Source organism: Hippopotamus amphibius, chromosome 6, assembly GCF_030028045.1.
Source record: "Hippopotamus amphibius kiboko isolate mHipAmp2 chromosome 6, mHipAmp2.hap2, whole genome shotgun sequence".
Lineage (NCBI taxonomy): Eukaryota > Metazoa > Chordata > Mammalia > Artiodactyla > Hippopotamidae > Hippopotamus > Hippopotamus amphibius.
In genome coordinates, this window is record NC_080191.1 from 80,199,465 (window position 1) to 80,223,016 (window position 23,552).

Sequence of the window (23,552 nt, forward strand, 5' to 3'; positions counted from 1 at the left end):
AAGGTCAAAGATATTTTTAGTGAGAAAAAAATAATGGGCTCAACTTGACTGCAATGAAGAAAACATATTAGGAAGAAATGGATAGAAAAAGTAGGGTACTGGTTGAATATTCACCAAAGCCAAAGAAGTTAAATCTCAAGAGATTCTGAGAATGACTTGGAGTAATTGTGAGAGATTGAGGTAAGTGATTGTCACCCTACAGGACTTTATGGAATGCCAGGGTTGTGTGAACATCTCTTGGTATCTTGAAATCTAAAAATATTTTCACTGAGTTTATTCCCAGTTCTCAGAGTGCAGCTTCATGTTTCTTTGCTCCTTAAAATAGAAAGTCATACAGCCAGAACTGCTGCTTAGTGTAATAACCTATTTAAGATTCCAAGTTTAAAATACCAAATGTCCTCTACATTATGATAAAAGCAGTAATTTTATTCATCCACAGTCACCTATAATTTGTCCTCCCAATTAATAGGCATGTGACTATTATCCAAGCCTCTTTACCAAATCCAATTTCTTCGTTAACTCATTTATATTATTTTAAATATTTCAAGCATTTAATACAAGATTTGAATAATTATGATGTAGCATGATTTCAATTATTTTGCATACTAATCATTATAGCATGTAGAATTTATTATGCTTAAATATGAACATTATATTATCTCAGGGTAACACAGAAATATCTGATAATCTAATAGAAGTGTACTATTACTATGTCTTTGAATGCTGCATTTTTAGGTTTATTCATTGAAACCCCAAATTTTGACCCATTGCTCTCATGACCAAAAATTAAATAAACAAAAAGAAGAAAAGAAAAAGTCACTATATTATTACTTAAACTAATGAAAGATAAAATAAATCTAAAAAGAAAACATACGGTTTAACAAAAAGGTTCTAATTGTCATTGAACTCACGGGAATGAAAAATACACTTAATAAAGAGATGAGGAAAAGAAAGAAAAATGAAGATGGGGGTGAGTGCTGGGTAATGGAACAGACTGTTTTGTTAAACTTGAACAAAAAGGGGAACTAATTACTGTGTCAAATAATTTTGATCTTTGCCACAAACTGTAACATTAGAAACCAAAGCGATCCCTAGTGTCAGGCTTCATATGCACTTGACTTTCCAAACACTATATTAGCATATTTTACATTTATTTGAAATAGAAACTTTGCATTTCTTATTTCAAGAGACCTCTGCATTTTTTTCAATAAGGCAGAAATTATTATGAAAATTGAATTTCACTAGTCTTTTGTGAGCTGGACTTTGTACTTGCATCAGAGGAAAATTTTTGAATACTAGGGTATTTTGGAATTCTTATTACTTCTTTTCTCCATTGTCCTAGGAAATGCATCAGCCACTTTTTTACTCTTCATTTGAAATTTGTAACATCAAAGCAACAAATGTTCTCCTGGAGTTTAGTGTCTCTGTGATCCACTGACGCTCCATCACCTCAGGCATTTAGAGAACATGGAGTATAAGGCACCAGGAGCTGCAGTATACAGCTATTAGACACACGGTCAGGTCTTCACGTTGGAGTCCACATGAGCAGCCCATTTGTGAACCTCTTAATACTTAATAATAAAGGGGAAGAATGCTAGTTTTGTTCTTAAATACTCAGCAAATTCCTAAGCACTGCTCTCATTCGTGTACAATTGTCAAGTCTGGTGATTGACATTACTTTGCCATAGAAATTACACTTTATTTCACATAAACTGAATATATGAATTACAGAATTAAAAAAAACAGTAAAACATATTAAATATAGTCAGCCTATTTCAAACAATAAAAAACAATTTTGTGGTACTGAGTAGCAATGAAGTAGGTTTCTTTTAAACAGTAATTTTTATAGGAACTGACTTTTTTTATCCTTAAACTGTCAGAAATTTATAACAAGTAATGATTGTTATTTTTAAAATTCATTAAAAAGGACTGGTTGCATAGGAATATTCTTTTGTACGTAATGTAACAACTAAATAAAACACCAAAAGGATTGTCAATCTACTTTTAGTAAGGATTCTATCATAAAACAAATGCCAACTAGTCCTTTATATGAACATCTCTGTAACCCTTAAAATACTACTAATGAAATCATGCCATTTAAATGTCAAAACAGCTATTTAAAAATCTATATAGCTTAAACATTACTGTAATTTATTATAAGAAAATACGTGTCTCAAATATACTACATAAATATGAAGTAGAATATCCATGTGTACATATACATCTATAATTTCAAAAGAAAGATATATTTAATAGTTGAGGAATATCATCCAGAGCTATGTAAAATACATTTACTTCATACTGGTAATGGTAAAACAGTTGCTTATAATTTCAAATACTCATGGCATTATGTAGAAAAATAATTTGCTGTCAAAATTCATCTAATTCAAGAAACATTAAGAATCTGCAGTTGAAAAGAGTATAATATTTAAATAGTTTAAAGAAATATCCTAATTATTTGTAGCAGATTCTCCAGTATTCTCTTCTCTTTGAAACTAATACACTTTGACAGAAGTTCAATATTAAAACTGAAGGTTTTGTAAAGACTCAGAAATGACCTTTCTTAAAGATTTAGAAAAAATGTCAGAAATACTTTATACAGTTAATTATACAAATATTATTGGCAAAAATTATAATTCCTAATATTCCTGTTATTGATTTTAATAAAATACGTGTCGAATGTTGAGTCAGTTGAATAGTTATTATTCTGTCAACACAGGTCAATTACTCAAAATTAGTCATTGAGAAATTGTGTTTCTATTGAAGTTAAATTCCCTTGAATTGATATTTGGTCTCAATGATGTGTGTACACACACAAATACACACATAAATATACATATATACTAATTTAACCAAAGATAGTAAAGGCATATATGTAAGTGTACGTGTATATAAATATATTTCATTTATATTATTTTATTAACTTTGGTATATTAAAGTAGCTCACAACCAAGGAAATTCCATAACTAAAATAACAAATTAGGGGTGATTTCCCTCAAATCCTACATATACTGTTGTGATGAAAAAGCAAGAAGGGTTAACTCATTTTGTTCACATCTAAACGTCAGTGTGTAAAATACTGCTTTTTATCTACTTGTGAAAGTCTGTACCTTTCTTTTGCAGCTCCCTTAGGAAACTTATTGCTATTTTTTGTACCATTTTCTCTAAACACCACTTTAACTATGATGGTTGTCTCTGATGATTACATTCTTTACTCCTAAGAAGATCTAAGTACAAGTTAAACATAATTCAATAGTAGACATGCATACAAACACACACACACACACACACACACACACACACACACACACACTTCTCATGAGAAAGCTAAAGCATGCTATATACATATGGTATGATTTTCCCAACCTCCTGTTCATTGTTCTCCAAATCTAACTTTGAATAGTCTTGGGCAGACAGATGAAAGTTTTACTATATAAGGAAGCTAAAAACAGAAAAGAAATCCAGGTATGGTATGAGTTGATGGACACAGATTTTGAGGGCCTGAAGCTTATAAACTCAGAAATGCCCTCATTAAGAAAAATAATTCAAAATTGTGTGCAAGGCCTTGGAAAGAACATGTATAATTAAGGCCCCTGAAGCTTAAACTTCAGTATATTCACAACAAACCTAGTACTTGTGACTGTGTTTTATATTCTATTCGGTAACTGTCAGAGTACTATTTATCATTTATTATATTCTTTTGTCTACTCTCTAGGGCCATTCTCGGTAATGTATCATAATAACGCTAATAATCAGAGATTACTCCTGATCTTCCTGTGTCACCTGCCTGAACCGAACACATGGGCACAGCAATGGCGGCATGGTTGGACTTTTGGTTATGTTCACTAGCCACTGAATATTTGGGAGTTTTTAGATGGAGCCTGTGCGCACTAAGAGATTTCAGCCATTTGCAGTACTCTAAGATATTTCTGAACTGTGACTCAAAGAATATTTCATAAATATAGTTAGGTTATGATACTGAGATTTTCTCTTTGATCTCCAAGAATTATATGTCATAATCTCTTCTCAGGCAAATAGTGCTCTTTCAACTGCTCTTGATTTTCACTATGTTTAATATTTATTGTTCTTAAATCTTTTCATAAAAATATAATTTCTTGCTGTTCTTTCTCATTGATTTTTCAAGTCAAATACTGGAAATGGTGACTTTTTAAACTAGCCAAATCTTCACACAGTCTTTCACCAAATGACTCTAAATTTGAAATATATTATCTGAAACAAATCCTTTCTAATATGTAAGGATAAGTCTATGGGATATTTTTATTAAACTTTGAATGCAGATTAAACTCTGCAAGGTTAAATGACAAGGTTAAGTGTCTAATTCTGCAGCCCTTTTCTACCTGGTGAGTGCTAAGGCTTTCCTAATGATGGGATTAAATACGGTTTCTAGCAGCAAACAGTTGCTTGTCATTCCCTGTAGGTTAGCCTCTATATGCTATGCTTATCACAAACAGAGAGGAAATAACTTCCTTGGCCTTTTGTGAGTCTTTTAAAATGCACAGGCTTTAGGGAAATCATATTTTCTTGAAGGAAATGAGGCATGACCAATCACACAAAACGTGAGAAAATCCCTTGATAGATGACCTTTGCCACATGTAAAAGAAACTGTTCAGTGGCTGAGGTTTCATGGATTTCATGCATGGAAATCAGATTTTCTGGCCACCAGTGCTGTTCAGTAAATAAATAATCCATCATTGTGTCAAACAGTTGAAACATGGAGATACTGCCCTTGCTTATCTGAACAGACATTTGAAGTTAGTAACTTATGTAAACTGTTTGCATGTCAGCAGTTGTATGAGCAGTGTTCTAGTTTTCACTATAAAATAAAACCACTCTGTTTTAGTAATGTTAACCTAATAGCGAGTGTTCATTTGATGCTGCCTACACCTATAAATTTACTGGTGCGTGGTGAGGGTATCAGGATGAGAGTATGAAATGTGTGGTGTGTCAGAGAATAATAGTACTAGATCACTAGTAGGCAGTTCTGATATTTTTAAATAAATCTACTATTTCATTTAAACCAATAACAAAAGCTTTCTGATTATCTTTGAATTGTTTTAATATCTGTCTTAAGTACAATGTATTATTACAATAAAATTGGTTAAACTGATGATCCTTGACACCCAAAGATTATTTTTATTTTCATTGGGCAAGCCATACCTACTTGAGGTTATATCCATAATTTATTTTTATTGATTTAACTAGCTTTAGTTCTTATATTTTAATTCTATGTTAATTTTTGTTTTAGCATTTATTCAGTTGTATTATTAAAATAGCAATGTATACAAACACAGGCACAATTAATTCAGCTCCCAGATCTGTTTCTATTAATGGACCATGTCAGGTTTCCACTTCAGCTCTGTTTCTCCTAAACAGGAAGAACTATCCAAGTATTTCAACTATGTTTCCAGCACTAGACACATTTATGTTGCTTTTGAGCTAACTCCCACACTCACCTTTGATATTTAAAGTACTTGCTAAAATGTCAGGTCCCTTCTGCCACAACAAAGAGTTTGTCTCTCCTGTCTTATCTCCTAGGTATCTGCAAATCGCACCTCACTTACAATAGCCTTTTTTGTCTTGCAGAATACAGTGGATGTTCTTTTGCTTTAGAGCACAAGAAGTGCTCATTTCATTTTGCTAAGTTTATCTAGCATTTTCAGAAAACTCTTGTGAAATTAGTCTGTGAAGTGGGTATAAAATAAGACTTATGAAATAGCTTCCTGAAACTGGGGAAAAAAATTGTAAGCGTTAAATGTAAAATATCTGTTTTCATTTCGAATGATATTTGAACATCATATTTTATGATGTTTTACAATTTATAAAGATATATACTATACTTGCACCCTGATTTAATCTGATTCTGTAAGAAATTAACTTTTACAAATATTTTCAGAGATACCTATCAGATTATAATCAAAAAAAAAAGTTTAACTTAGTTTTTAACTACATTATGACAGATTATTTTGTTTTTAATCTGGCACCTGTCTGAACCCTATAATCCTTAAACATTCTTGGTTTAGGGTCTTATATATTTAAAAAGGGACCCCAAAAGTGTGAGATTATTATTTAATCTACCAAGTAAATTAATAGAAAAAATAAAATTTATTTTTAACAATTTATAAACAAGGAAAAAACCCAGAGAAACAAACAAAAACGTCTTTATATATGCTCTTGCTTATATTCTACAACAAATTAATCATAAGATACTTATTTTCAACTTTGTAAGGTAAAACGACAACAAAACTCAAAACATTTTGAGTATTTCTAAGAAAATCTGTAGTTCAGGACAGTCATTTGTGGGTAATATTTGTTTTATGTCAGCATTTTAAAAATATCCATGAGATTGCGGATCACCTCACTTGAATTATGATGTATTTTTTTAATCTATCAGTCATCTGCCAGAGAAAGGATTTATGTCCAGGAAGCACAAAGTAAATTGACAGTACCACAAGGATTTGCCTCAGTGGGCATTTATTACTCCCAGGCTAATGGAGGCTGAATATTATACTTTAGCATATTTTCTAGCTTACTTCTATCAATTAAAACAATCATATGTATATTTATACTAAAGTATGTATTAGTACATTGATATTCTTTATTTTTTTTTGGACAGCTAGTCCATGTTAATTGTTCAAAACTTAGAAAAAAGAAAAAAATAGCACTATTAACAATGTGGAGAGGAAAAAGATGGCGGCGAAGTAGAGGGACGTGGAATGCATCCCTCTCCACAGATGCATTGGGAATGCACCGAAGGATGCCATAATTCCCACAGAGAACCAGCTGAACACCAGCAGACGGCCTTGGACACCAGAAAGGACCTCAAGGAGCCCGACATAACCGGTAGGGAGGCATCTACGACAGCTCAAAGAGGGTGAAGCAGAGGAGCTGTGGCAGACGGCAGGGAGTGAGAAACAAAAGGAGGGGTCCGCACCACAGCTCAGCATTCCCGAAAGGAGACGTGGATCCACAGCTGAACATAGGGTCCGCAAGCGGGAGCGTGGGAACCAGAGAGCTGGTTCAGGGGGAGAACATTGTTGCCAGTAAGGTGACCGACGGAGAGGACAGGAGGGAAGAGGTCCACGGCGAGGAGTGCCTGCCCCTGAGAGCTGCCCCGCCATGATGACAGCTGGATGCTGCAGGCTCACTGGCGACAGGGAGGAGCTGCAGCGGTAGCCTCTCTCTATCTTTCGGGCACCACTGCAGTGGGCAGTGGAGAGACGCCCTGCGGGCCACCTAAGGGCTCAGGGATAACAAGCACCCTCAGGCACTCCGGCAGGGCTAGATTAAAACCCTTTGGAACCCTGGCAGCAGGGAGGCTGCCGAGAAAAACAAAACAAAACAAAACAAAAAACCCCAGAGAGGCCCAACTCTAAGACTTTCTGTTTACACCTGAGCCACCAGCATCCCTCTGCAACAGGCACCTCCAAGCCCGACAGAAACAACAGTGCGCCACTGCTCACTCACTCCCAGGGGAAGGAACCACTATTGTACTCTCTCCCTCCCCACACACCAACGCTTACAGATGAACAATAAAGGAACCTCTGCTGGTCACAGAATAATGCAAAAAAACCCAAGGCGAGTAGAAGGACACTTACAACTGAGACTCTAAGGAAACAGAAATATTAGTATCGATCCTATTGAACTGATCCATTCTGGGATCAGTTCTGGATTTTTTTTCTTTTCTCTCTCTTTTTTTTTTTCTTTATTAATTATGATCTTAGTCCTAAGGGATCTACAAGTTTTATAACATAATTTTTTAATGATATTTTTTATTCTTTTTTTATTTTTTTGCCTTTTTATATACTTCTATATCTAGCTAAGTTTTTGGTAGTACGGACAATATATCTCTCATACTTTCCTTTCACCCCTATCTTTTATACAATTCTATTCCTTTCTTTTTATTTGCATATTTCCAGTCACACTACGCTCTTCTGTTCCCCTTTCTTCCAGCCATTTTAAGTTTATTTTATCTTAACATACTTATAAGCAACACTATCGATCTGCTCAGACTCCTTGCTCTATTCTCCAGATGACACACCACCTTGGTATTTAATATTAGGTTTTTGTCTTTATCTTAGTTCTTAGTACAACTGTCTAATTTCATTCTGAGAATCTCCATTCTGTCTGGTGGTACTCTAGCTCTTTTCTATATTTGATCCTAGCTTACAAAATCTCCCTGGATTAGTGTTTGTATGTGTAAGGTGTTATTTGTTTGTTTGTTTGCTTTTGCTTTTGTCTCTGATTTGTTCTGTTTCAGTTGTCAATTTCTGTTGGGTTTCTCTTTGAATACCTGATAGCATACTGGGGTTCTGTCAAGCCTTTCCAGAGCCTTATGTCCTAATGGATTCAGTAATTGTGTGTCTTATACATGTATGTGTTTCCTAGACTTAGTATTTGTGTAACCCAACACTTGGACATTAGTCTGAGGCTTGGAGAGTCTTCTATAAACACCTCTATCACCAGGACAAGCAACCCCAAAAGTTTGGACAACCATGAGGAAACAAAGAAACCCCATGCAGGCAAAGGAGCAGGAAAAAACCCCACAAGACCAAATAAATGAGGAGGAAATAGGAAAAATGCCTGAAAAAGAATTCAGAGTAATGATAGTAAAAATGATACAAAATCTCGATAACAAAATAGAGAATGTACAAGAAACAGTTCATAAGAACTCAGAAAAACAAACAGCAATGGATAACAAAATAACTGAAATTAAAAATACTCTAGATGCTCTAACCAGCAGAATGACTGAGGCAGAAGAATGAATAAGTGAGTTGGAAGATTGAATGGGGGAAATGAACGCAACGGAGCAGGAAAACGAAAAAAGAATAAAAAGAACAGAAGACAGTCTCAGAGACCTCAGTGATAACATTAAGCAAACCAACATTTGAATTATAGGCATCCCAGAAGAAGAAGAAAGAAAGAAAGGGTCTGAGAAAATATTTGAAGAGGTTCTAGTGGAAAACTTCCCCAATATGGGAAAGGAAATAATTCACCAAGTCCAAGAAGCACAGAGAGTCCCATACAGAATAAACCCAAGGAGGAATACACCAAGGCACATATTAATCAAACTAATGACAATTAAACACAAAGAAAAAATATTAAAAGCAGCAAGAGAAAAGCAACAAATAACATATAAGGGAAAATCCACAAGGATAACAGCTGACCTCTCAACAGAAACTCTGCAGGCCAGAAGGGAATGGCAGGATATACTGAAAGTCCTGAAAGAGAGAAACCTACAGCCAAGAATACTCTACCCAGCAAGAATCTCATTCAGATTTGAGGGAGAAATCAAAAGCTTTCCAGACAAGCAAAATTAAGAGAATTCAGCACCACCAAACCAGCCTTACAACAAGTGCTAAAGGAACTTCTCTAAGTAGGAAACACAAGAAAAGGAAAACACCTACAAATACAAACCCAAAACAATTAAGAAAATGGTAATTGGAACACACATGTCAATAATCACTTTAAATGTAAATGGATTAAATGCTCCAACCAAAAGACACAGACTGGCTGAATGGATACAAAAACAAGACCCTTCTATATGCTGCCTACAAGAAACCCACTTCAGACCAAGGGATACATATAGACTGAAAGGAAAGGGATGGAAAAAGTTATTCCATGCACATGGAAGTCAAAAGAAAGCTGGAGTCGCAATACTCATATCAGACAAATTAGACTTGAAAGTAAAGACTATTACAAGAGACAAGGAAGGACACTACATAATGATCAAGGGATCCATTCAAGAAGAACACATCACAATGGTAAATATGTATGCCCCCAACATAGGAGCACCTCAATACATGAGGCAAATGCTAACAGCTATAAAAGGGGACATCGACAGTAACACAATAATAGTGGGAGACTTGAACACCCCACTTACATCAATGGACAGATCATCCAAACAGAAAATAAATAAAGGCACACAAGCTTTAAATGACACATTAGACCATCTCGACTTCATTGATATTTATAGGACATTCCATCCAAAAACGACAGAATACACGTTCTTCTCAAGTGCACACAGAACATTTTCCAGGATAGATCACATCTTGGGTCAGAAATCATACCTCAGCAAATTCAAGAAAATTGAAATCATATCAAGCATCTTCTCAGACCACAATGCCATAAGACTAGATATCAATTACAGGAAAAAAACTACAAAAAATACAAACACATGGAGGCTAAAGAATTCACTCTTAAACAACCAAGAAATCACTAAAGAAATCAAAGAGGAAATCAAAAAATATCTAGAAACAAACGACAATGAAAACACAACAACCAAAACATATGGGATGCAGCAAAAGCAGTTCTAAGAGGGAAGTTAATAGCAATACAGTCCTACCGTAAGAAACAAGAAAATTATTGAATAAAAAACCTAATGTTACACCTAAAACAATTAGAAAAAGAAGAACAAAGAAACCCCAAAGTGAGCAGAAGGAAAGAAATCATAAGGATCAGAGCAGAAATAAATGAAAAAGAAAGGAAGGAAGCCATAGCAAAAATTAATAAAACTAAAAGCTGGTTCTTTGAGAAGATTAACAAAATTGATAAACCATTAGCCAGACTCCTCAAGAAAAAAAGGGAGAAGATGCAAATCAACAGAATTAGAAATGAAAAAGGAGAACTAACAACAGACACCTCAGAAATACAAAACATCATGAGAGACTACTACAAGCAACTATATGCCAATAAAGTGGATAACCTGGAAGAAATGGATACATTCTTAGAAAAATACAATCTTCCAAGACTGAACCAGGAAGAAATAGAAACCATGAACAGACCAATCACAAGTACGGAAATTGAGGCAGTGATTAAAAATCTCCCAACACACAAAAGCCCAGGACCAGATGGGTTCATGGGTGAATTCTATCAAACATTTCGAGAAGAGCTAACACCTATCCTTCTCAAACTCTTCCAAAATATCACAGAAGGCGGAACACTCCCAAACTCATTCTACGAGGCCACCATCACCCTGATACCAAAACCAGGCAAAGATGTCACAAAAAAGAAAATTACAGACCAATATCACTGATGAATATAGATGCAAAAATCCTCAACTTGCTAACAGAATCCAACAGCACATTAAAAAAATCATACACCATGATCAAGTGGGGTTTATCACTGGGATGCAAGGATTCTTCAATATATGCAAATCAATCAATGTGATACATCATATCAACAAACTGAAGGATAAAAACCATATGATCATCTCAATAGATGCAGAAAAAGCTTTTGACAAAGTTCAACATCCATTTATGATAAAAGCTCTCCAGAAAATGGGCATCGAAGGAAATTACCTCAACATAATAAAAGCCATATATGAAAAACTAAAAGCCAACATCGTTTTCAATGGGGAAAAACTGAAAGAAGTCCCTCTAAGAACAGGAACAAGACAAGGGTGTCCACTCTCACCATTATTATTCAACATAGTTTTGGAAGTTTTAGCTACAGTGATCAGAGAAGAAAAAGAAATAAAAGGAATCCAAATTGGAAAAGAAGAAGTAAAATTGTCACTCTTTGCAGATGACATGATATTATATATAGAAAACCCTAAAGACTCTACCAGAAAACTGCTAGCACTAATTGATGCGTTTAGTAAAGTAGCAGGATACAAAATTAATGCACAGAAATCTCTTGCATTCCTATACACTAACAATGGAAGAGCAGAAAGAGAAATTAAGGAAACTCTCCCATTCACCATTGCGACAAAAAGAATCAAATACCTAGGAATAAACCTGCCTAAGGAGGCAAAAGATCTGTATGCAGAAAACTTTAAGACATTGATGAAAGAAATCAAAGACGACACAAACAGATGGAGGGACATACCATGTTCCTGGATTGGAAGAATCCACATAGTGAAAATGACTGTACTACCCAAAGCAATTTACAGATTCAATGTAATCCTGATCAAATTACCAATGGCATTTTTCACAGAACTAGAGCAAGAAATCCTACGATTTGTATGGAAACGCAAAAGACCCCGAATAGCCAAAGCAATCTTGAGAAGGTAAAATGGAGTTGGTGGAATCAGGCTTCCTGACTTCAAACTATACTACAAGGCCATAGTGATCAAGACAGTATGGTACTGGCACAAAAACAGAAAGGGAGATCAATGGAATAGAATAGAGAACTCAGAAGTAAGCCCAAACACATATGGGCACCTTATCTTTGACAAAGGAGGCAAGAATATACAGTGGAAAAAAAGACAGCCTCTTCAATAAGTGGTGCTGGGAAAATTAGACAGCAACATGTAAAAGAATGAAATTAGAACACTTCCTAACACCATACACAAAAATAAACTCAAAATGGATGAAAGACCTACATGTAAGGCCAGACACTATCAAACTCCTAGAGGAAAACCATAGGCAGAACACTCTATGACATCCACCAAAGCAAGATCCTTTTGGACCCACCTCCTAGAATCATGGAAATAAAATCAAGAATAAACAAATGGGACCTCATGAAACTTAAAAGCTTTTGCACAGCAAAAGAAACAATAAACAAGACTAAATGGCAGCCCTCAGAATGGGAAAAAATAGTTGCCTATGAAACAATGGACAAAGGATTAACCTCCAAAATATACAAGCAGCTTATGCAGCTTAATACCAAAAAAGCAAATAACCCAATGCACAAATGGGTGGAAGACCTAAATAGACACTTCTCCAAAGAAGACATATAGATGGCCAACAAACACATGAAAAGATGCTCAACATCACTCATCATCGGAGAAATGCAAGTCAAAGCCACAATGAGGTATCACCTCACACTGATCAGAATGGCCATCATCACAAAGTCTGGAAACAACAAATGTTGGAGAGGGTGTGGAGAAAAGGGAACTCTCCTGCACTGTTGGTGGGACTGTAAGTTGGTACAGCCACTATGGAAAACAATTTGGAGGTTCCTTAAAAAACTACAAATAGAACTACCATATGATGCAGTAATCCCATTGCTGGGCATATACCCAAAGAAAACCATAATCCCAAAAGAAACATGTACCATAGTGTTTATTGCAGCACTATTTACAATAGCCAGGACATGGAAGCAACCTAAATGCCCATCAACAAATGAATGGATAAAGAAGATGTGGCATATATATATACAATGGAATATTACTCAGCTATAAAAAGGGATGAGATGGAGCTATATGTCATGAGGTGGATAGAACTACAGTCTGTCATACAGAGTGAAGTAAGTCAGAAAGAGAAAGACAAATATTGTATGCTAACTCACATATACGGAATCTAAAAATGGTACTGATGAACTCAGTGACAAGAACAAGGACGCAGATACAGAGTATGGACTGGAGAACTCGAGGTTTGGGAGGGGGAGGGGGACGAAGGGGAAGCTGAGACGAAGCGAGAGAGTAGCACAGACATATATATACTACCAACTGTAAAATAGATAGCCAGTGGGAAGCTGTTGTATAACAAAGGGAGTTCAACTTGAGGATGCAAGATGCCTTAGAGGACTGGGATGGGGAGGGTGGGAGGGACTCGAGGGTGGGTGGGGGGGGAGTCAAGGGAGGGAGGGAATATGGGGATATGTTTATAAAAACAGATGACTGAACTTGGTGTACCCCCCCAAAAATAATAAATAAATAAATAAAATTTTAAAAAAAACCAATGTGATTCATAACACCCATAAATTTTTGGATATTGTCAGCACTTATAATTGAAAATACAAATAAAGGGAAGAAGACAACAGTACCATTTTATGCATAATATTTTATATCTTGTTAATTTTTCCACTTTATAATATATGGTGAACATCTTGCCATTTCAACAGACATAAATGTATGATGTAACTAGATAAAACACTCAAGGTGCAATCAGGAGACACTCTAGGAAACTGGAGTAGAAAGAGATATAATATAGGAAATTACAGGCTTAAGTGCTGCTCAATGGGATGGGAGAGTGAAGACTAAAAAGGACATACTCAGTCAATCTGGAAATGAAAACACTGTAAAAAGAGTTGCCACCAATGACTGCAGCCATATCTTAATATCAAAGATAGTGTTTCTGAAGAAACATTCTAGAGGTACCTGAATGCTTCCCCAAAACCCTAGATGCCTCAGCACTGAAACGGGTGATCCTTAAGTAGGACTTCCAAAGCTACAGGATTCGTGTGTACAAAACTGTCTCTGGAAAACAAGGGCTCTCCTCTTTGCCTGCAGCATCTAAACTGGAACAGTTCTGGAAAGGGATTATGGGACATGAACTTCTGGTTCCTCTCTTGAGATGGTGGAAGAGGCAGAAATGAAGGTTAGCTGACAAAGGACATAACAAATAGTAATTACTGTTTTAATGACTACATACTATATCATTATGGATTTACATAATTTTCTTTGTTAATGAAATTTTGGGATATGTTATTTTCAATAGGGATAATTTAATTATTGAATATGTGTGTGTGTGTGTGTGTGTGTGTGTGTGTGTATACATACCATTTAAGGATACAACTGAAAAATCTAGAAAAATAATATAGAGAGAACATAATTTGCTACAGAAAAAAATCTGATTTTTAAAATAAATGCATGATTAACTGAATTTTCAGTTTCAGTTTGGAGTCAAAAATGCGAAACTCCAAATAATTATCAAAATTCAATGATTCATTATTTCATGTATCTGTTTATCCAAACTGGCTTAAGTTAATCTACGTTGTGGAGAATACTGTGAATGGTAACCAGAGAGATGAAAATATGTTTTAAGATTAAATCTCTGTGATCCAGACACTTCTAATCAAGTTGGTAAGATATAGTTTTTCATTAAAAACACAAAGAAAAAACAAAACAAAAACCTCCAGGAAGACTATAATTTCCAAGGCCAATATTTCAAGTAAAAAATATTCCCAAATGCAGGGACATCAGGCTTTGAGCACATCAGGCTGATATACAGATTTGAGTAAGTATTATACATTTTGATGAGAAATTCTCCTTATCTTACGGAGAAAAATATTCAAGAGTAAAACACTTTTATAAAACTTGTTAATGGGAAATTTTCTTCTTATATAAAAATAAAATAGAAATAAAATTTTTGTTTTCAAAAACATTTATTTAGCATTTCTTGGCTACTCAGGGTCCTATTTTGTTCTTTGCTATTAACTCTTAACTTGCCTAAAATTTAAATGCACTTCGAGAGAACTGCATAGAAAGAAGCTTAGTCAGTGACATAAAAATATTCATTTCATACATCTTACTAAGAGAATAGATGCTTTCTAAAATTATTGAAATGAGACAGAAAAGACAGAGAGCCAGAGAGAATGTGTATTTAGAATTCTGTGTTTCAAACATCATGTTGATGTAGCCCTTATAGTCACAAATGTCAGTTTTCCCGAAAAGTTCACCTATATTTTTAGGAGTTTCCTGCCTAAAAAATGTACTTTCTCTCTTAGTTCAGACATATATATGTGTGCATGTGTGTGTGTGTGTGTATGTTTAGAAAACAGCCCATTTTTGCTCTTTTGATACAACAAAAAACATGGATATCTTTAGAGTTTAACTATATAATCCTCATCATGAGAAGCAATCCCTTCATTAAAAATAAAAATAATAATAAATAAATAAATAAATAAATAAATAAATAAATAAATAAATAAAGGAAGGAAGGAAGAGCCTGTATCCTACACCCTGGGGAAATCCTGAGTGTGGTTTGATACCCAAGAAGAAAAGCCTTTGAAATGAATCTAATGTCATGTTATTGAAAACGTAGCTGCACAGATTAACTTTTTTCACTCTGCAATGGCTTACAAAGCTTCAAATGCCTAGAAATCTCATAAACCAGACCATTTAAGGAATCTAAATAAGCTTGCACGGTTTTAAGCTTTCCAACTTTGAATGTTAGCTTTGAAGTTTTGCCAGAACCTGTCTGCAGAAGAGTTGCTTTTAAACTGAATTCATGACACTGGAATTAGTGTTGGAGGTTCAATATGCCTAATACTGATTTTGACCATGCTAACCACAGTCAGCCATTGCATATGGTACCTCTGAATTAACAACTCTCCAAAGATAAGATTTGTAACATCCTGGCTCCAGTATTTATTTATTTATTATCTTTACACACTGGGCTTTGGATAGCGTCCAGTTCAAAGAGCCAGTTGCTTTAATGGCATATGGCATTTGTCCATGGGTAAGAAAGCATGGAAAGAAAAAAGCTTCAAAATGGTTGAATTATAAATGTCCCAATATCATATTCCTTTTTCTTTTTTCTTTTTGTCTTCATTCTACATTTTTTTATTAGCTGAAAAACCTATAACAAAATTCTGGGCAAAACTCCACTGCCAAGTGTCTTTTTGCCAACTGCCAACCAAGATTAATTCTAATTCCATAAATTTCTCTGGACCTTTAATTTACATAAGCAAATTTCTACTCATAGCATGCATTTAATTACAAAGCTTTTTTAATACCAACATATATACTTTATTTTAATTTGAAGACTTGCATTTTGCCACTTAGAAAAAAAAAGTCTATCATGTGGATCTTCCCTCCCATTTCCTAAAGCTGACATAAATTTTTCACCCAAATAAAAGAAAAAAAATCCCAAGTTTATACCATGGGAAAGCAGAGTTATGGGGAAATTTACTATCATCTTTAGTTCACTAGATTTTTAACAGCAGGGCTATTGTTAGTATATAGGTCTGGTATTTGTCACAAAATTTAGGGGTAAGAATGATGCCCTGTGAGCTTCATGATTCTGCCAGCAAAAATATTTCATCAGTAATTCTAATAAAAAAGAAGCAGGTATATATATTCAATAAGTACATACAAGTAAGTTTCAGGAAACAAATGTGTGTGTGCATAGATCAGTAGATACATACATGCATATCTCAAGCAGCTATTTCGAATGCTAATCCAGAAGGAAAGAAAAATTAATTCTTCTTGTTGTGATGACTTTTACCTATTACTTCATGAGATTTTCTACTGAATTGTGGCCCCAGTATAACTAAACATGTTCAGCATTTCAAATAATTTTGATCAATTATGAGCACCTATAGCATTTAAAAATGTTTTATATATTTGATCTGAAAACATAGATAACAAAATTTAAGAAAGAAATCATGTCAAGTATCTAAGTAGTCACATTTATGCAAAGTATCAAAATAGTAAAATTTATGTTTTTTTAATTTTACCATATAAATGTAAAAGTGAAACTTAAAAAAATACATTGTTTTTATAATTTTTTCTAAACCCATTTCTATATCCTCAATTGTTAAAGTATTTTTAGTGGAGATTACAGAATAATTCTAGTAGGTATACTGATTTGCTGTAATCTTCATTTTCAAGTAAATTGTTAAAATCCAGAAATGTTAATAATAAATGACAAGCTGTAATAGAGTTTGCATGATAACTTCTTTAAAAACACTATGTAAAATCAAATGGGATAGTTTATAGTGCTTGAGGTGAATGAAACCATACTGTATTAATAAATGCAAAATTACATTAAAAGGAAATAGAACAACTAAAAAAATCACTGAGTGACTTTGATCAATAATCAGCCAATATTAATATTTTCTGCCTGTCAGTGTGAAAACCACACAATGGCAAACATACATACAAACTTCACATACATGCATACAAGCCACACATACATTTTATTTTTCTATGCATTCCTGGATTATAAGTTCCCTTCCCTTCCTTTCCCTCCTTCTCTTCCTTCCTTCCTTCTTTTCCTTCATTCTTTTATTTTTTTCCTTCTACAGAGAAGATAGGTTAACTACAAACAGTTATATTCTTTAGTGGGTCTGCCTATTCTTGTCTTTTAACTCATTCATCAATTACTGAACATTTATGCAATTCCCAGCTTTAGTGATATTTAAATGAAAAAATATCTTTCCATTTTAGAGGTTCACACAGTCTACTTGTTAAATGGATACAATATAATAAAACAAGTGCCATAACAATAGTACAACTGTATTTGGATTTTATGCAAATTTGAATGCAAACTGAAAGATTATGATGTGAAATATTAATAAAGTCTTATTTATACAAAAAATTTTAAGGTTGAGTGAATCAAGCCCAAATTAAAAATTTATCAAATGTGCATAATTTAAAAATTTGTTATCAGAATGAACTATGGACTGGACTGGGCTTAATATATTGACTCGTGATTGTGTCAACTTGTTAAAAACTACTCATCATACTTTTTCAGAAATAGGTTTGAATTATTTGAGTTTTTTCCAAATGAAACTTTCCAATATATCTCTCAAAACACACACACACACACACACACACACATACACACACACACACACACAAGATCAGACTATACACGCAAGGTATTGTTATGAAAGTAAGAATTTAAGCCTAAATAAAGCTTCCATAGAATGCTTTAGACATGTAATAATAATTTAACTAAACTTTGAAGTTTGTGTAGGAGTTTTCCATTTTAAATGAGGTAGAAAAGACTTTACCATGCTGAGAAATAAGTATAAGCAAACATTTCATGTTGAAGAGTAAGTAGTCCAACGATGAGTGATGAACAGTTAGACTTGTTCAGATAAGCAAAAGGCACACACAACATAATCTGCATATACTATGTTGATGATGATGAGTCATTTAGATAGTAGGTTTTTACCACCATTTCTCAACATTAAACATTATAACAAACCATTTTTTGCATGCTCATAGAATCAAAAGACTCTACCAGTTGTCTCTCTATAATTGAATTTTTCAGTAACAGGGATAAAATATATTCCTATGGCATGCAAGGCTGAAAATGATTCTATCCAGATTAATAATAAATATTGGTGGAGACTATCAATGTTCCCTCTCAAATGCTCAACAGAGTAACTTGTAAAAGTAAGTATACAATAAATGTTTTTTTAATTAAATCACATATTATTGGAGTAAATAAATCAGTTGTAATTTGTCGAACATTTCCTTTATTGCTTCTATTTATAATTAAGAATCCTGTAACTCTGAAAAACAACTGTATTGCAAATTTCAAATCTACAAAATTTTTGAAATACCCATTTCAAACTCCCTTCTGAGGATAAAAGGACAATTTTAAAAGTATAAGCTTGCCTTCATAGTTTTAAAATGCTTAATGTAACAATTATTCTGGTTAAAATAAGAACTCAATGAATATTTTAATAAATAAATGGAGAAAAAATGGTTTTGATTTCCTTACATATTTTAACTCTTTACTAATAGATATTTATTAGATTTTAAAATTAGCTTAACCAAGAAGGCATTAAGTTAGTATCTATATTTCATCCTTTTCCAGTTATTTTAAAATACATTATTGCAGAGTTTTTGCTTCCAGCTTTGGTAGACTAGTTTGTTTCAGATCAGCCTTTGAGCTGGAAACTTGAAAGCTTGACAGAAAAAAAATCTGTTTGAAGTCATCCAAAAGTTACCAAGGCAGTGAGAACTTAATCCCAGAGAGAAGGGAAATCAGAAGAGGAGAGCTCAATATTTGGTGTTGCTCTTTCTTTCAAAGCATGTACTGACTCAAACATAGCTGAAAAGCTGCACAGACTTTATGAAGATTTATCTTATTGATGTGAAAAAAAAAAACTGAATTTAACATATGCCTTAGAAGAGGGGCCCTGACTTAAAAAGATGCCAAGTTGAGGTCCCAAAGGGCTATACCTAGGAATAAAGGATTGACACCCACCTTAGCACAAGTTCAATTTTTGCTTGTACTAAAAAGATCCAGTCGATGGTCTGTTATAAGCAAAACTAAATTGCCTCTGGAGGAAGACAATATCATCAAGATTATATCTTCAATTTTTCATGTATAATATGCACTATTTATTAAAATATAGCCCAGCTATGAACAATACAAGAGGTCACTAGAAACTAAGAAGGAAAAAAAAATGGAAAAATAGATCTCTCACGGGAGATGTATACTGAAGTTATTGGATACAAATGTATACATAATTATGATTAATGTGTTGAATAAACTAGGGATGAGTTGAGAATTTCAGAAGAGTGTAAAAGAGAATTAAGTAAAAATGCCAGAACTAAAAAATACATTAAGAAAATTAAGAATTAAAGGAATAAAAAGTCTTTCACTTCTGACCAAGATGGAGTAACAAGATTTTCCCTCCTTGGAATTTTTTCTCTTCCAGCCAAACTCTGGAAAATATACCTAAATCAATAGTTTTCAAGAAACCAGACTTCAGGTAATGAAGGAAAGTTACCTCTAAAGGCAAGAAAAAATTTAGATGAACCCTATTAATTCTCCAGGTTACAGACGAGAGAATATTCAGACTATAGTTCAAGGAGTAGATTCTCTGGCAACTCCTTAGGCTAAGAAGACAGAGCTGAGAACTGAGGAAACTAAAGCAGATGGAGTTTGTAGAGCAGACAACTGGAGAGGAGGAAGATGCTCAGAGAAAAAGAATATGGAGATCTACAGAGGATCATTTTAGAGTATTATTACTGATCAGGACATGCTGGTTGAACTCCTCAAAGACAAACAAAAGGACACACTCGTAAGGATTTATAAGTAACAGTGCCTAGCTAGCACACTGGGTCAGGAATAAAGCAGGTTCCCACCAATCAGACTGGAAAGCTCATAATTCACGTGGCATAAAGTGGAAAATCAAGACAGAGAAAAAATTTTAGAGAAAATTAGTCCTACAATAAGCACTGCTATGGTGCTGCCCAACTGATATTAAAAGCAAAAACTCAAAGTGTCAAACCATATCCAAATTTACTTAACTGTATCCTAGAATACGGCTCAAGAGGATTCATAGGAATACAAAATATCATGCATATAACAAGGTAAGATTCACAATATCTGGCTTCCAACGGAAATTGTCAGGCATGAAAAGAAGCAAGAAAATGAAGAAAAGAAAAGCAAGTTAATAGAAAGTGGTTCATAACTGACACAGGTTTTAGAATTAGCAGTCAAAAATACTGAAATAGTTATAACTATATGTGGGCTATGTTCAAAAAGATAATTATAGAAATGGAAGATATACTCAAATCATAATTCTAGTATGAAGTCTATACTGGTTGTGATAAAAAAAAAACCACAATAGATAGAATTAATGGTAGATTAGACATTACAGAAGAAAATATTACTAAATTTGAATTGAATTTGTCATAGCAATGGACAATCCAAAAGAAAACCCAGAGAGGAGAAAAGAACTTAAAAAATGTAAAGAGCATCACTGACCCATAGTACAACTTTAAGCAGCCTACTTTTAAGAAATCAAGCTGGAAAATTATCCAAATTTCATAAAAACTATGAAGCAAAGGCCCAAGAATTTCAAGGAACCCCAAGCAAGAGAAGAATAAAGAAAACAGTGCCAAGAAATATCACAATCAAATTGCCCAAAACTAGGAATGCAGGAAAATATCCTAAAGACACTGGTGAAAAAGACATCTTATTTATAGGAAGAAGAACACAGGTAAGATTGACAGCAGCTTTTCCACTGGGAAAAAAAATGCAAAAGAAGGTAATAGTGGAAGAACTCATAAACTACTAAGAAAAAAGGTCAACCCAGAATTCTATACACAGTGTGAAATATTTTTTAAAAATGAAGGCAAATTAGGACTTTTTTAGGCATGTGAAATCTAAAATATTTCATCTCCTGTAACCCACAGTACAACAGATATTAAAGTAAATTCTTCAGGTAGAAAAAAGTGATACTAAATATGAATCTACATAAGATAGGAATCTACACAAAGAAACAAAGGGTATTAGAAATGGTAACTATATGGACAAATATGTAAGAAATGCTTTCTTGTTATATAAATCTCTTTGAAAATATAATTGTCTCTAAAAATAACAGCAATGTAGTGTGGGTTTATAATATTAAATGCACAATGTATGGAAATAATAACATGAAGGCTTGGGGGATTCTTATTCTATATGTGAAATGTTATAATATTAATTAAAAGTAGACTGTGATAATTTAAACATAACTACTATAAACCCTAAGACCACTAAAGAAACAAAATTTGTAACTAAAAGTCACAAAGGAGGAGGGGAGTTAAAGTTGTAGAAAATACTTCACTCAAGAGAAAGCACACAGTATTTGTTTTTCTCTTTCTGGCTTACTTTACTCTGTATGACAGACTCTAGGTCTATCCACCTCATTACATATAGCTCCATTTAATTCCTTTTTATGGCTGAGTAATATTCCATTGTATATATGCGCCACATCTTCTTTATCCATTCATCTGTTGATGGGCATTTAGGTTGCTTCCATGTCCTGGCTATTGTAAATACTGCTGAAATGAACACTGGGGTGCATGTGTCTTTTTGAATTATAGTTTTCTCTGGGTATATGCCCAGTACTGGGATTGCTTGGTCATATGGTAATTCCATTTTCAGTGTTTTAAGGAACCTCCATATGGTTTTCCACAGTGACTGTATCAATTTACATTCCTACCAACAGTACAAGAGAGTTCCCTTTTCTCCACATTTATTGTTTGTAGATTTTCTGATGATGCCCATTCTAACCACTGTGAGGTGATATCACACTGTACTTTGGATTTGCATTTCTCTAATAATTAGTGATGCTGAGCAGCTTTTCATGTACCTCTTGGTCATCTGTATGTCTTCTTTGGAGAAATGCCTCTTTAGGTCTTCTGCCCATTTTTTATTTTGGCTGGTTTTTTTGATATTGAGCTGCATGAATTGTTTATTTTGGAGATTAATCCTTTGTCTGTTGAATCGTTTGCAATTATTTTCTCCCATTCTGAGGGTTGTCTTTTTGTCTTGTTTATATTTTCCTTTGCTGTGCAGAAGCTTTTAAGTTTCATTAGGTCTCAATTGTTTATTTTTGTTTTTTGTCTTTATTTCCATTACTCTAAGGGGTAGGTCAAAAAGATCTTGCTCTGATTTATGTCAAAGAGTGTTCTTCGTATGTTTTCCTCTAGGAGTTTTATAGTGTCTGACCTTACATTTTTTTCTTTAATCCATTTTGAGTTTATTGTTGTGTATAGTATTAGGGAGTGTTCTAATTTCATTTTTTTACATGTAGCTGTCCAGTTTTCCCAGCACCACTTATTGAAGAGGCTGTCTTTTGTCTATGGTATATGCTTGCCTCCTTTGTCATAGATTAGTTAACCATAGTTTATCTCTGTGCTTTCTATCCTGTTCCGTTGATATGCATTTCTGTTTTTGGGCCAGTACCATATTGTCTTGATTATTGTAGCTTTGTACTATTGTCTTAAGTCAGGGAGTCTGATTCCTCCTGCTCCATTTTTCTTTTCCCTCAAGATTGCTTTGGCTATTCGGGGTCTTTTGTGTCTCCATACAAATTTTAGGATTTTTTGTTCTAGTTCCGTAAGAAAATACCATTGGTAATTTGATAGGGGTGGCATTGAATCTGTAGATTGCTTTGGGTAGCATACTCATTTTCACAATATTGATTCTTCCAATCCAAGAACTTGATATATCTCTCCATTGTTTGTGTCATCTTTGAATTCTTTCATCAGTGTCATAGTTTTCTGAGTATAGGTCTTTTACCTCCTTAGTTAGCTTTACTCCTAGGTATTTTATTCTTTTTGTTGCAATGGTGAATGGGATTGTTTCCTTAATTTCTCTTTCTGATCTTTCGTTGCTAGTGTA